The sequence below is a fragment of the Lutra lutra genome, chromosome 3 (genome assembly GCF_902655055.1).
Source record: "Lutra lutra chromosome 3, mLutLut1.2, whole genome shotgun sequence".
Lineage (NCBI taxonomy): Eukaryota > Metazoa > Chordata > Mammalia > Carnivora > Mustelidae > Lutra > Lutra lutra.
Window position 1 is genome coordinate 171,107,474 of NC_062280.1, and position 15,426 is coordinate 171,122,899.

Consider the following 15,426-nt stretch of genomic DNA (forward strand, 5'->3'; position numbering starts at 1 on the left):
AAATAAAAACACTCTTGCACAAAGGGTGTCTGGGTACTATTACAGGTAGGCTAAAGGAACTGCAATTGCAGATGCAACATTAACCTACTGCTAGTTTTTTTACTTTATCAAGTCACCTAATCTCCCTGTGAAATGGGAATAATATTACTTATTTTACTCACCAGTGAAATGGGAATAATATTACTTACCTCGTCGGCTTGCTGTGATGTTGAAATAAGTACATGTGAAATGCATGTTAGGATGACTAGCCCCTAGTAAGTATTGGATAGTTACTAAAATGACTCGTGTTGTACCGTGTAGATAAAGATCTATAGTCCAAACAAAAAGAATGGAAAACTGACATCACTCTAGATAGATATGAGGTAAAGAGTTTTGAACCATGAAATTGCATTTCTTCTAATGAGTCAGCTAATATTTGTCATTGAGTCTATATAAAATAAAGCCTAAGCACACCAAGACATCCGTGTAAACGAACCTATCCGGTTCTCCCAACCTTGAACCTAGCAGATGCTGCTAAAATAAACAGTGATAGCTGTGACAGGCCTTTCCATGTGTAACATGACTATTTCCATTCAATCATCCAAATGGGTTATAGGACTTCTTCTTGAAGTCCTATAACCAAGCCTCATCCCCACCCCCTTCCTATTCATTCTATCCTTGTTCAGCAATTGTGCCAGTCTCCTTGGACGGTGAAGTCTGTCTCTATCCTCATTCCTAATTGTTTCCTCTTCCTTCTGGCCTTGAAGGCACTGAGGACAGAAGCCCCCACACCAAAGGCTCACTTCAAAAGCAGTAAGCACATACAGGTGCTCTGCCTTGGAGGACAGCCATTGACTACCTGGGTATCAGCTGTCCATTGGGCCCTGCTCTGTTGGACCACTGTATCCCATAAACACCCTGGCCTCGGTGTCTAATGCCAAGTTAGCTTGTCATGGGCCTACAGAAATGTGTGAGAGCTGAAAACAACCTCACGAGCTCCAAAATACAAAAAGAAAAACCAAAGATGAAGTAGTAAATGTTTAAGTTAATGCCTATTTCTATCAAATCTCTATTGTGATTCCATAGCATTAACTGTTCAATTGAATTTATATGCCTGAGGATGTGGTAGTTGCAAGAATTTCAGGTTAGGTTTTCATAGCTCACTACTTTGCAGAGCTCATGGACAGTTTACAGTGATTGCTGAGAATTACCAGCCAATCACAAATTAAAAGTGTTTATAGTCAAGTAATTTTAAATTCTATAAAAATGTTTATAACAAAAAAACCCTATCTTGATGTAGGATATGAGTGTGCTGAAATGCATTTGCAATGACATGGCACTTTGGGAAGACTAGAATAACACATCTCCAGCCCCCCACGCTGCTGCCGAGTCTCACAAAAGAAACCAACAAAGACACATGAAAGGATTCATGGCAGAGATAAATACAGTTCCCATGTCTGTGCATAAGAATCAAGCCTGCAAACATACACAAACGCACATGTGTGCATACACACACAGATACACACACACACTGGTGGGTGATGGGGACGTTATCCTCAAGTGACACCTATACTGAGCTATCAACCGAATTTTGAAAAACTACAGCTTCAGTGTAGTGTGGGAATATTAAGTTGATACGAATGTAAGTCAAGTATGATTAGGATGCAGGACAGAGAGCAGTTCCCCATGCTTATTTCTCACCCAAAACACAAGAACAATGACCCTCTTGTGTTGTTTCAACAGTTAATGTGTACTGAGTACCTACAACTTGAATCAAGCTTATTCCAGATACTGGGAATACCTACTTGACACTCTCCTATGATTTTGAAAATGTTCCTATGAAATTTGGAGAATAAATCTAATAGATCTGCAGGCTTCTCTTTAAAATATGATAGGTAACTTCCTCTCTAAAGATTGCAAGCACAGATAAGATCAGCTGTGAATTGTGGTCAAGCTCTAGTTGTTTCTCCCCATTCAGAAAAACAAGAGAAAGCTAGTGAGTGATGCCACATTAATAATTCTGAATTGTTAATAATTTCCAAACATCTGGATTAAGTTCATATTAGCAATACCAGACACTAGGAACACTTTCTTTCCTTCAGCTTTCAATTCCAAGAATGATAACTGTTAGGGCAAGGAGGAATTTTGACAGGTTATGAGACTAAGACAAGGGAGGCTGGTAGCCAGTTGAGTCTTAAGTGTTCCCAAGGCCCAAGCAATACTAATCACCTATAAGGAACATGGAGGGGAAGGAACGTTTCATTGAGAACACAAGAAAGTCAAAGAAGGCAAGAAAACAAATAGGGAAAGGAATAGAAAATGAAGGAAAAAGAGAGAAAATGGAAAGAGAAAAGAAAGGCAGATGCTGGAGCATTTCTGAGAATGGGTGGCTCTTCCCACTGCCCCAACTCCTTCCCTCCACTGTAAACAGTGTGCTTTGTAACCATCAGCAAGAAGTCATAGATACTACCTTCCACCTCCAAGTTCTTGCAGATGGTGGGAAGATAAACAGGTCAATAAATATGTTAATGAACTTCATTGCCGGTCTGAGTTAAACCTAAAGTCTTTTTTTCCATCACCCTTCTCTTTCAATTTATTTAAGAGATTGATGAAAGTGTTTATCATCTTTGGTTCTTGAGAATGAGTGCTGATACTGCAGGTCGCATCTTGGAGCCCAGCAATCATCATGGATAGTGTGGTTAGTGCGATTTATAGGGTAGTCCTTGGCAGTCAGAAAGCAAATGCATTGTCAAGTCACAACGAAAGGTCCATTAACACCCCAAATAAATTAGTATTAGATTCAGTATTCTAGCTGGAAACGAACTAACACCGTTTGTACAGTACTTCAACAGGCAAAAGGAGAAAGGGTGATTCCAGCCGGTTTTATTTTTCAAAGTCCCAATGTTGTTTTGAGATTGCAAAAAGACAAGCTTGTTATAATAGTGACTTTACTAGCCTTCTAAAAGAAGTTTAAGATGAACCAGGAGTGATATTCTTCAGAATAAAACATTAATAATACATTCTTTGAGGAAATGGATGCAAGAGAAGCCCACCAGCATCGTCAAAACTAATTATTTGCAAGCGAAACATTAAAACCCAGTCACACAAGATGAATCCCACACAGGAGTTTGCCTTTGTGCTTGAGCCACTGGAGCCCGAAAGGATCATTGCATTATCCTGTTGGCAGATACATCCAAAAAACTGGCCGGGTTGTGTCTTGTCATCACAATGCTTCTTTCTGTTAGATGGTTTAAAATGTTTGACAAGCACATTACAAAACTAGCCAAGGAAATGCTTCCCTTCCAGAGATTAGATTTTGAAGCCCGCCTTTAACACTGGCCTTTGTCAGTGACTCAGCCCACATTAGCAAAAGAAAGCTTCTTACTGACAGACTTGTTCTTAAGGAGCCTCTAAAGGGAACACTGGGGGCTTTGTTGTTGCTTCTTCACACATTATTAATGGAGGTTTTACTGAAGCATAGGGAGTCTTTCCTTGTCGCCAGCAATTTGTCTTTTTAAAAAAATAATTATTTCCTATCTTTATCATATTTAGACAGTCGTCTAATCAGATTGCAATAAAACTTGATGACTTGATTCCTAATTAAATGGAAAGAAGTCATCTAACAAAATGGTCTTTTTCTCAAGTGTGTGTACACCTAACAAAAAGGCTTTGGCCAAGTTGCTGCCTGAAAAGGAATATGCAAAGCCATAGAAAATAGGGCCTTGGCTCCAGTGAGTATTCCACTACATAATAGGGCAATGACACAAGAATGAATTCTTAGACCAACTCTCCTTTCCACTGAGAATTTATTACCATCGGGTAGCCTGACTCTTTCACTTAGGTTTTCAATTTGCTTTCATGGAGTCTTGTTCCCAATTAAAAATTAGCCCTAGTATGTGATGGTCAAAAAAAGCCCAACCACCAAACAAACAAACAAACAAACAAACAAGAAACAAAAGAAAACAAACAAACAAACAAAAATTAACCCTATCGTCCCTATTATCATTTGATCATGCTCTCAGATCTCGTGATCCTATTTCATTCTCTGCCTCACTTTCCAAAAACCACTGACGGCACAAAGAAACCTCCATCCCTCATCATCATCCCCCAAAACCCTCCCCTATGACAGTGATGCAGCTACATCTAAGTTGGAAATTACTTACTCGTCCTATCATGATTGTCCATACACTCAAATATAGAAGCAAAGTAAAATAGCGCAGTTTACCTGCTCTAAATTATTGGCCCTCATCCCAATCTGAAAGCATTTTATGTGGCCAATACAAAGTAGACAAGTAAACATAAAAAACCTAAATAACGGCCCCAACATCCAAACCCTGGGATGTTTGGAGACTTAGTACAAAACCTCTCACCTGATACAATGACACCGTTGGATTCATAATGATAGGGAAAAACTGTACTCTAAGATGGCTGACCAAATCAGCAAGGGAATTCCAGTCTCTGCCTCAAAACCCTTCCGGGTTCTTCTTTCCTGCCCCATTTCCCGCACGCACCAAAGGTACCAAATATGCGGAAGTAGAAGGGTATAAATTTCCCTTCCTGCTTGTGCTTGGGGCTCAGACCTTTGGAGAACAATCTCTTCTGAGCCCACTGGTGTTAAATAAACTTCCAAGCCTCTAAAGTATCTGAGCGCCGCTGGGTTCTTTCACCAGGATCCAGTCCAGGTTCTGCAACATTTGGTTCCCTGACCAGGAATCCCAATGGTGCTGGCCCATTTTTGCCACCAATTTGGGGCAATGGTGGGGCAATGACAGAACAAGGGATCGTCAGGGAGAAGGCGTGCCCTGCCTGATTTTCAGCAGTCTCTTGACCGGTTGCCTCAGGCTGACCCACCCCACTGTTCCCACCCGGACTCAAAGGAGACTTGGCAGGTGAGGACCTGGTCCTGACTTTGAATTCTAGTAATATCTGGGGCCCCAGGACCCAGTCAGGCCCACCCCTGAGGGTGGATGGGGAGACTGATCACCTCCCAGAGACCTCTTAGAGGTCTCACAGGTAGGGCTTCCTGGGGGGAGATGGGGGAGGAGAGGTCCTTCAGGTCAGGACCCCCACCCATAAGGGGAGACAGGAAGGAATTTCCAAAAGGAATTCCACAGGTCAGGGCTTCCTGGAGGGGAGCAACTGTAAATTGCAAATTCTCAGGAGACTATGGGATCAAAACATTTGGAAAATTAGGCACATTATATGAATTGAAATGGGCCACCTTTGGGGTTGACTGGCCCTCGAAGGGGTCCTTAAGACCTACCCACTATCCAGATCATTTACAAAATTATGGTCGGGACTCCCAGACACCCTAACCAATTCCTATATATTGATTCTTGGTTTCAGATAGCCCAAATTCTGCCCCTGCCCCTGAGTCTGATTCTGTGCTAATAGGAAGGACCAAAGTAGGACATTTGTAACCCAAATAAAATAGCCTAAAGTCTGTAAGGAAACAAAGCCTATTAGGGAGGCCCTGGCCAGGGGACATCAGGAGCAGCAACGTGGATGAGCTCTGGACAAGAATGGCCCCATTAGAAAGTGTGGGGGCCACAGTCCTCCTCTGACCTGGCGCCTAAAGCTGAGCTGTAGGAAGACAGTGTTCCTGCTTCTTATAAGTGGCATGTGTGGGGAGATACCCAACTTAGCTCTTCTGACAGCCCACAGGAAACTTAATCCAGGTAGAAACAGGCTATAAAATAACAGAAGCTCTCATATTTACCTTTAAGAGAAAGTGGGAGTGGCGCCTGGGTGGCTCAATGGGTTAAAGCGTCTCTGCCTTCTGCTTGGGTCAGGATCCTAGGTGTCCTTCAGGATGGGGACTTTAGAAATATTCCCAAGCAGCTGCCAAACCTTCTTTGTTTCGGGGAAATTCCCTGTCTTCTCTGGCCCAGTATGGATTGTCTATCCCTGCCCTTGTTGGTGGAAAAACCTGGCGCCTGCTCCTCTGGAGCTGATGATCATCTGAACCGGGAACAATTTCTCTGCCCTCTGGCAGCACTTTGTATCTTCTGCCTCGCCATCCCCCTTTTTTCTGTTTCTGCACCATCTTGGGTGCAGCCTGCATTACTGGCTTCTAGACCATCCTCAGTGCCCCAGGCACCACGGTCAAGGAGCAAGAAGAGCACCCACAGGAAATAACACCACCCACTCCAGATTTCCCCATGTGTCTCAGGTGAAAAATGACCATGGGGAAGATCCTTGTGGAAACTATTTCACCATTTAAACTAAGTTTGTTGGTTTAATTCAGACAGATGTGTCTTTTAAGTTCTCAGTGGTAAAGGTGAAACTTTTATTCTATCAAGGTTTACTGAAGGCCAAATAAACCGTTATCTCTGTTGAAATTTGCTAACAAAGTGATGACTAAACTGATGGTTAATTGTCTCAAAGTTTTCATGGGTAATTGTTAAAGTAGCTTTAAAAGTCTTTGGTAACTTGAAACTTTAAAGTTTTGGTTGGATGACAAATGGAATTAAATTGTGAACATCTAGGTCTCTTCCAAATGGAATAAAATGCTAAAGAGTTGATTACTGGACATAGGTTTGTGCCTTTGACTTCCTACTGCAAAGAAACTAAGAATATTTAAATCTGTTGGTAAACATGTCTTGTGCTTAACGGATTCATAAATTTGCCATCTAAAGAATTCTGTTGTAACAGTTCACAAATCATTAGATGTTAGGTGTTTCTAAGAGTACAAAAATTTGCTGACTGTAACTATGACTGATGGAAATAAGGGAAACAACTCTGTGGAAAAGTAAGAGATATGTAAGAAAGATAAGGAATGGGAGTGCATTTTGTTAAAGGAAAAGAAGGTAATTTTGTCCCAAATGAGATGGTTGTTTGGAAGGAAATGGCTTGGGACAAAACCTAAATGCAAAGGGAAGTTGTAGAAGGTTTGTGGAGGGAAATCTTCAGAAGAAGAATTTTAAGTGTAGTCATGATGGGCTAAGATTGAAATGAAAAATTAAAAAAAGAAGACACTGGTATAGAAAGCTGGTTTTCTCTCTGTTTAAAAGGACAAAGCTTTCTTAGGTTAATTGATCTGCTGTTAAGAAGAAAACGTAAACAGTTATTTCCTCTTTGCCTATCCAGAAAAACCATCTTCCTGTATCAGGTTTTACCTGTATCAGTTTTTATTTTTTACCTGTATCATTTTACCTGTATCAGGTGTTCAACATCCCTAATTATATTTAGGCATGTGCTTTAAAAATTTCTAAGATTTTAGCAAATGTTGACAAGATTTAAATTGTAATGAAATCTCTTTAACTCATTAGGCTTTTCCTTGGTATGCTAAGTTAATCAGGAAGTACTGCTAAATGAATGATAAACTTTGGTTTACACTTGGGTAAATGCTATAATGATTCTAGAGGTTCTATACATTTCCTAAAGTTTTAATGTTTTGATAAAGTCATCACCTGATATTTAATTATTGAAGTGTTATGTGTCACAGAAATAACTTGATTTCCTTGCCAGCTAAATTGTAAACTCTCATCTCATCAGCTCTTTAACCATATCTATTCTGAGTTTTTGTCATTTATAATTGTTTTGATTCTATTGTAAAATGGGTTACACCTTAAGGGAGATTCATAAAAAGGACTTTCAGGACAACACAGGTATTCCATATCTTTAAGATCAGAACTGAAATGAGTAAGAATTTCCAGAACTAACTAAAGCTGCATTCAAACTAAACCGAAATTAGTAACATGGGACTAAATGAATTAAAAGATTATAATGTTATGTCTCTTATTCTAGACATTGCTTGTTCTCTAATGTTTGCTCTTCCACACTAAGAAAAATTTTACTTAAGTTATCGGTGACTTACAGAAATGTAAAAATATTCATTTGTAAACAAATCAAAGCATTCAACTTTTCTCTCTATCTGAATCCTCTGAAACCCAAATGGTCTCAGTAAGTATTCTTCCATGGCAATCACTGATTTGCATAAGTTCAATAAAAATCTGTCCTCCTTGTAACAGGACACCATTGGAAATATTGGTTATTTTACCAAGGCTTTGACTGGAATGTCATATTTGAGAAAGACATGCATAGACTCAGATATGACCAGACAGCTTTAAGGAACTCAGGTTGACTTTATGAAACCTGGAGCCATTAAGCCCCTTGGAACTGTTGGCCTGGTACCTTGCTTACAGGGTTCCCAGCAGCCTCACCAGGTGAGTAAAGAATGTCACTTCCTGGCAGGTGCAGGAACTTCAGGATACTTTGGGATCCTCAGGAAGAGGAATTTGCCCAAATTGACTGGTATTGCAAGCATGCCTGATGGCAAGTACTTGGCTTGGCTTCTGGCCGGGAGAGGCTACTAAAAGTTCAACCTAGAGATTCCTTATGAGAAGTTCCAGCAAAGCAGATTATAAAAGGTCTGTATGATCACTCACTGTTCTTGCTGTTCTTATGTAAAAAATTAGGCCAAACCTGTTTAAACTGGACTTCTTTTTCAAATAAATAGTCCTAATTTGGCTATCTCTGGAAATGAGGGTTATATTAGAGAGAAAAATTATGTTTCAGTAACACACCTTTGTGGATGTTAAGTTCTAGATTTGATTGTCTTTAAATGTTTGTTGTTTACCTAAGCTAGACAACTGGAGGTAAACTTAAGAGAAATTACCACAGTAACTCATATATAGACAATCTTCTGCTGATTATTCTGTGGGGATAATAACAGAACTCCATGGGCACATAATTATTTAAACAACTGAAAAATGGGATTGATTCCTCCAACAATTGTATAACTTAACTATCACCTTAATCAATTCTGTGGGGCTAGGATAATGAAATTGCCTAACAGCCAGAAGCATACACCATCCCATAGGATTAACTATAGACTTGTGGAGATAATAGCTTACCCCACTTTCTTTATGATTGGATTAGAAGATGCATGTGGGACTCCCCTTATCTCTTGACAAGTTTTCTCCCACTTGCCAGTGATCCTTTGTAATTAGGATATTGTTAAGGCTGGACCACTCAAGAAAAGGGCTTCTTAATGGTTTCATCCCTTAGTCATGTTTATCCTAGAAATCACCTCTATCGAGGTACAATTACAAACAAAGGCTTTAGCCAAGCATAGAACAGCCCTCCTCATAAAAGGAGCCTCAAAGCTCACTATGGGACAGTTCCTGACTGTAATGACTTCACATCAGGTCCAGATTTGTCTTAGAAACCAAAGGCTGCCAACGGATGATGGAGGCCAACTTATTAAATACCAGGCTACACTGATAGATATGCCTGAAATAATACCTAAAACCTGTCAGACTTTAAAATCCAACCACCCTTATGCCTGGACCTGAATATCGTACTTCTGTAGAGCATGACTGTTGGAGGTCATAGATATTGTTTTATTCTAGTCAACTGGCTTTAAAAGATTGCCACAGCTATAATTCACCTCAAAGGCTTTATGGGAGGCCACCCCCTGTAGTAAGTAGGCTTAGAGGAGACCTCAAACAGATTGGAAACTTAGAAGTGTACCAACACCTCCAAACTTGGGAAAAACTCAAAGGTGCATCTCCTGAGAAGCTTTAGAAAGGACCCCTTCAAACCATGATGGACAGGACCCCACACTGTTGTTCTAACCACCCCTACTGCCCTCAGTGTCTTAGGTGTCACCAAATGGGTCCACTGTTCTGAAGTAAAGAAGGCTCTCACCCACTGGATGAATCGCACCAGTGGAAAGCTCAATCAGATCCTACAGACCTGCTCCATCTCCACCTTCGATAAGACCCCACCGACTGATGGACATCTGTTCACCGTGGTCCCTGGCTATTGTCAGCATGACACCAACACCCTCACCTCAGGAGTTGGACTTTACATTGCTTCCCCTTCTGACTGGACTTTCTCCCAGAAACTTGTTATTGTTTTTGCTTATTGGGCAGCCTTAGGAACCTAATGATGGATTACTAAGTTCATAGAAAACACTGTTACCAGGTGAGCTACTGCCCAAATACTAGCCATGCAGGGCCATGGTAATAGATGATAATGATGCCCTCTAAACTAGGTGTTTAAAGGGGCAACAAAGGGGGTAATGATAAGGAAAAACTGTACTCTAAGATGGCCAACCAAACCAGCAAGGGAATTCCAGTCCCTGTCTCAAAGCCCTTCCCAGTTCTTTCCTACCCCATTTCCCATGTGCGCCCAAAGTACCAAGTATGCGGAAGTAGAAGGGTATAAATCCCCCTCTCTGCTTGTGCTTGGGTCTCAGACTTTTGGAGAACAACCTCCTCTGAGCCCACCGGTGTCCAAAGTCTCCAAGTACCACTTGGTTCTTCTGCCAGGATCCAGTCCAGGTTCTGCAACCATGTAACCCCATCGCCCCTCCCCAACACACACACACAAACTATGCAGCACCTCTAACAATTTTAGTTTGGGCCCATTAAAACACACTTATAGCTTGTCTAAAATAATTAGATGATTTGACCCAAGCAGTATTTATTTTCAAGGGATTTTCTGCCAGATCTATGTCTTACTAAAGCACTTAACAGTTATTTTTGGAAGTAAGCATTAAATATCTTTTCTGCAGCGGATTGAAAGAATTTACGTTTTGATGTCTAGTCTTCAGCTATAACTACAGGTAAATTTAAATATTTTACACAGTAGTAGAAGAAAAACAGTTAACAAAGTTTACTTGAAAATAAAGTGAATCATTACACTGAGCCATTTATCTCTTCTGCTTGCATGCACGACCAACAGAAGTTTGTTTTGTCCTCAAGTCTCTTCCCTGATAGTCAACAGCTGTTGCTTCCTTCAAACTATAAACTCCATCTTCCTGTTTTACTTTAACTGTTTTGCCCAAACTACCTTAGATATGATGGCAATTTAAAATCTGAACAGTTTTTATAAATCACAGCAATTACATTGTGAGTATCAGTTGCTAGGTGTTACTATATGGATCAAAGTCAAGTCTAAAGATGAAGTTTTAGAATCTAAGCGAGGTTCTAAGTGAGGTGGAGTCTGGAGCTGATGACCAAGAAAGAATTCCTGAGATATCTGTGGTGCAAAATGGTGGTTTACTAAAGTGTGGGGACAGGACCCATGGGCAGAGAGAGCTCCTGCCCCAGGGTTGTGAGGGGTGGTAGGTTCTATATGATGGGGTTGGGGGAGGTAAAGAAAAAGGGAGGTTTCAATAGAACTTTCATATGCTATAGAGGACCTATAAGATACTGGTTGCCTTGAGGCCTTGTGATTGTCAAGGTTTTTCCCCTTCTAGCAAGGTATTAACATTAAGATAGTTGGGAGATTCCTAAAGAATGTCACATATGTCCCACCCAGGAGTGGGGGTGGGGGAAGCTTTTGCTTTGTCCTCAGGCAGCCTTCCTTCTGTTCCCTCAACACTAACATCAATACAGTTAATTCAGGTAGTGTTTCCAACTGTAAACCATTTAAAAAGGGAAAGGGGTGGGGGGAAAAAACAAACCCGGCTTCCCAAGCCCAGGCTGGAAATAATGTTTTTCAGAGAGGAATTGAACATGATTTTCTCGTCTGAGGACAATGTAGCAGACTATCACTGACATCTACTTGAATCTATAAAATTTCCCTTTCACATTAGCAGACCGTTTTGTCTATATCAAACACATCACAAGAGTTAACAAGCACAGAGATTTTATTTCAGGCTTTTAAAAAATTTTTTTGAACATGTTTGTTCCTTCTGTAACTGTCTTAGGTATCTTATACATCTATTGGTCATGTCCTAAATACTTTTGGCTTAGATTTTATGTCATCCATAAAGTAATAATTTGCTGCAGACTTTCAAGTGCAATATATCATTTAGATGCAACCTTGAAGTTAAGATAAGGCCTTACATTTTAATGTGATGAGGGAACAGAAGGCAAGCTGAGGACAGCACAAGCTGACACCTGGCAACCTCCTCCCACCAGCACTTCTGGGTGGGACAGGTGTGACATTCTTCCCTAAATCTCCCAACTATCTTAATGTTAAGGCCTTGCTAAAGGGAAAAACAACCTTAATCTGACAATGGCAAGGCCTCAAGGCCTTGGGTATCTTGTGGGTCCTCTTTAGCATATGAAAGTTCTTTTGAAACCTCCTTTTTCCTTACCTCCCCCAACTCCATAGTATCTAACCAGCCACCCTTCACAACCCTGGTGCAGCTGCTCTTTCTGCCCAAGGGTCCTGTCTCCATGCTTTAATAAACCACCATTTTGCACCAAAGACATCTCAAGAATTTTTTCTTGGTTGTCGGCTCCGGGCTCCACCCCACTGAACCTCACTTATATTCTAAAACTACATCCCATGTGCATAAACGTCTTCCTTTTCTGACAGAGGCATCCGTTACCGTGGGCTGTATCGCAAACATTGCAACAGAGGTGACGAGAGAAAAGTAATAGTTGAGATTCATCACTTCAGTTTTAAAATAGTGATTTGAACTAAAAGCAAAGAAAACAATTTTGAATGCCAAGGCTTTTGATTTGCCATAACTGGCTCTTTGCTAGACCCAAGATTTTTGAGCAGTGGAAGTCTGATTTTGGGTATCCAGAGCCAAGTCCTAGAGGAATTAGGAAATAAAGTTAATGGGTTCAGGACTATCTATGGAAGAGAAGAGATGAGGAGCCAGGTAATTGTTTCTAGAATTGTTTTGGGGAAGATAAGAGATAGGGAGGAATCCCACATTTAGCCCCACTCCTTCCCTCGGGCTAGAAAACACTCTTTAGCTGACATTGGTAGGGATGGACACTGACAACCTGAACCCAAAGGAAATGTGGAGATCATGGTGATTTATTAAAAAACCCAAAGTTCATATGTATTTTTTGCACATCTTGTATTTTTCTGTGAAATAGTATATGCTAATGTGATAATGTAGATTAAGAGATAGGAGTCTACTAGTTTTTTTCCATTAATAGGATATGTCAAAGAACATTGTGGAAGGCTTTGATATGTACAAAAAAGCTGTTGGTTACCCTGTCTAGTGTCCTCTCCTGGATTATGTATGCCTTTTGTTGTCTTTAAGCTAATTTGCAAACTAAATTGTATACAGATTGAAATAACTTTTGTCCATAGAAATGCAAATGTATTTTATCAATGGAAATGCAATTTTTAATTTTCCTGTGGATATTAACTAATTTTGAATCTATTTATACATTCATTTCAGCATTTCTGATTGCCTATATATATGTACATGCTTTTTGAATTATTTTTTGAACTGGTTGTAACATCTTACTGGTTCTCTCATTTACTACTGAATTAAATAAATTCTTTGACATATTTTTGTCTTATTTGTGTATGAGTCATGACCTTACCCTTTTAAAAATATTTAACAAATACATTTTAGTGAACAGGACATTTCTGGAGACATATTAACTTATTTTATTTACAGTTATGAGTGATGATGGAGATCTCAGGCATCTCCCCCAAACAGCAGGGGAAATAATTTGTAGAACAATAAGTAGTAGTTACTTATCTATTGTCACCTCTCCAATCATAATATCTAGCTATTGTGTGCTTAGGGACAAACTCCTTTCCCTTTGGCATGGCTTTGTGTTTGCATAGGAAGGTTTTCCACTGGGAATAAACCCTCCTGTCTTCCCCACCCCTTTACTCAGTACTCACTAAGGGAGATGATGTACTTTTCTGATTAGAAAGACTGGAAGAAAAGAATTGGACAACATTCAGAAGGAACGTAGCTCAATCCCCTTTTCCTGGTATGCTTTAGGATTAGTTACTTTCATTTTAGAGATTTTGTAGGGATAAGCACTACAAATGAGAAGGCTACCATTTATCTCATTTATCTGCTTTGTCAGTGAAGTCCACTGGACTAACAGACCTAAAGTTCCATTTTCTAGGAACTTTATTAGTAATAAAGCTGATATTTTGAGTTCCGTTGCTTTCATCTATCTCTCAAATGGTTTAGAGCATGGGTGAGAAAAAGAGGAATTACTTATTAGTCTCTCAGACTCTAGATCCAAAAAATGAACTGTTGTATTAGTCTTCCATATATAAATACATTAACTGATGTTGGCATACTTTAACACCAATTAATAAGTTCCAGGAATGCCTTACTAGAAATCAAGGTGATTACAGAGTAAAGTTACATGACAAAGCAAACTTGCAGAATAGAAATATCCAGTTGACTTTGACATTCAGTTTTAGAAGACAAAAGACTTGCTCTATTTATATTATGTCAGAAAATGTCTAAAATTTTTTCTAGGCTGTAACTTATGTTATGGGGTGAGTCCAATGCCCTGTATACTTTCTGAAAGTACAGGGATTTTGCTCACTATGATAAGTTAATCAAGTTAGAGATGCTGCAGATTGCTTAATATAGTGGCAATAGAGGGTAGAAGAATATTAGACAGAATAGCCCAATGCTAAAACCATGAAAAGTCTCCAAAGGTTTTATGATGTTTTACTTTATATCCTGTACAAAGTAGTTAGATGAAGATTTCACACAGCATGTTTTAAGCTTCTAAGTTAAATTTATCCACTTAGTCCAATAAACTATTTACTAGGGAGTTGTTATAAATGTAGTACATAAATGAAAATAAGAGACATAATTAATATCATTGGTTATATAATGTAAAGGAGGGTTATTTAAAGTTTATAGTGCCAATGACTGATTCCATGAATCCCAGAAACGACAACCAAAAACAACTTGTTCATAAAGCAAAGCCAAATTATTACCTCAGTAAGAAAGACTCCTACCTTGATATTCTCTCAGGAGAGCAAGGATATATGGAATATTTATAAGATTTTGAGGATTCTTGTTTAAGGCATAGCTTTCAATGTGGGCTAGGGGGCTGACTGAAACTGAGGGAAATTTGTAACAAAATAGTTTAGAATCAGCTCACACAGTGAAGTGAAGATCTGAAAATAAGTTTTGAGGCATGAACTGTTGTTTGATGAGCTGAGTGGAGCAATCCTATGTTCTGAGAAAGGGTATTTACTCTACAAAGGGCTATTTGAGTAGTCTGTTACTGGAACAAATGGATTTTTGGAAAGTTCCTCCAAAAAGCAATTAAATTATTTGCAACTTCATCTTCCTGGTCAAGAATTTACTGGAATAGTAAAGTCTCATTAGAACGGGCAGTTTAATTGTAAAATCATTTTGATGTAAACAGTATTCTATGTGGTGACAGATAATTTAGGTTCTCTACAGCAAGTTTTTATAATGTAATCTTCGTAACAGTTTTTGGCCATTTGTTGATTATCTCAGAATATAAATAAAATTTATTGGAAGGAGCAATTTAGAAAATATTATTTAGTATTTTAGAGCTGAACAAAATGGAAGCAGTAAAAAATTTGGACTTATTAATGCTGGGATAATCCTGAAAAGATGAAATGGAGACTTTCTTAAAGATAGAATTGTTTTGCTAGTTATTTTCCTTGGAAGTAATTTATAGTCTGTCTGTAATTTGTGGTGCTTCCAAAATAGATATGTGACTTTCCTTGTACCTTGTTCATACCAAAAGTCTTTATAGACAATAAGCTTCT

General features: G+C 39.3%; 1 long non-coding RNA gene across 1 annotated transcript; it reads left to right on the forward strand.

Moving 5' to 3' along the window:
- The first annotated feature begins 677 nt into the window (after positions 1-677).
- On the forward strand, positions 678-8,342 carry LOC125095983 (uncharacterized). Its single transcript, XR_007126022.1, has 3 exons — positions 678-698; positions 791-792; positions 8,210-8,342. It is a non-coding gene; the product is annotated as an uncharacterized LOC125095983 (long non-coding RNA).
- The last annotated feature ends 7,084 nt before the right edge of the window (positions 8,343-15,426 follow it).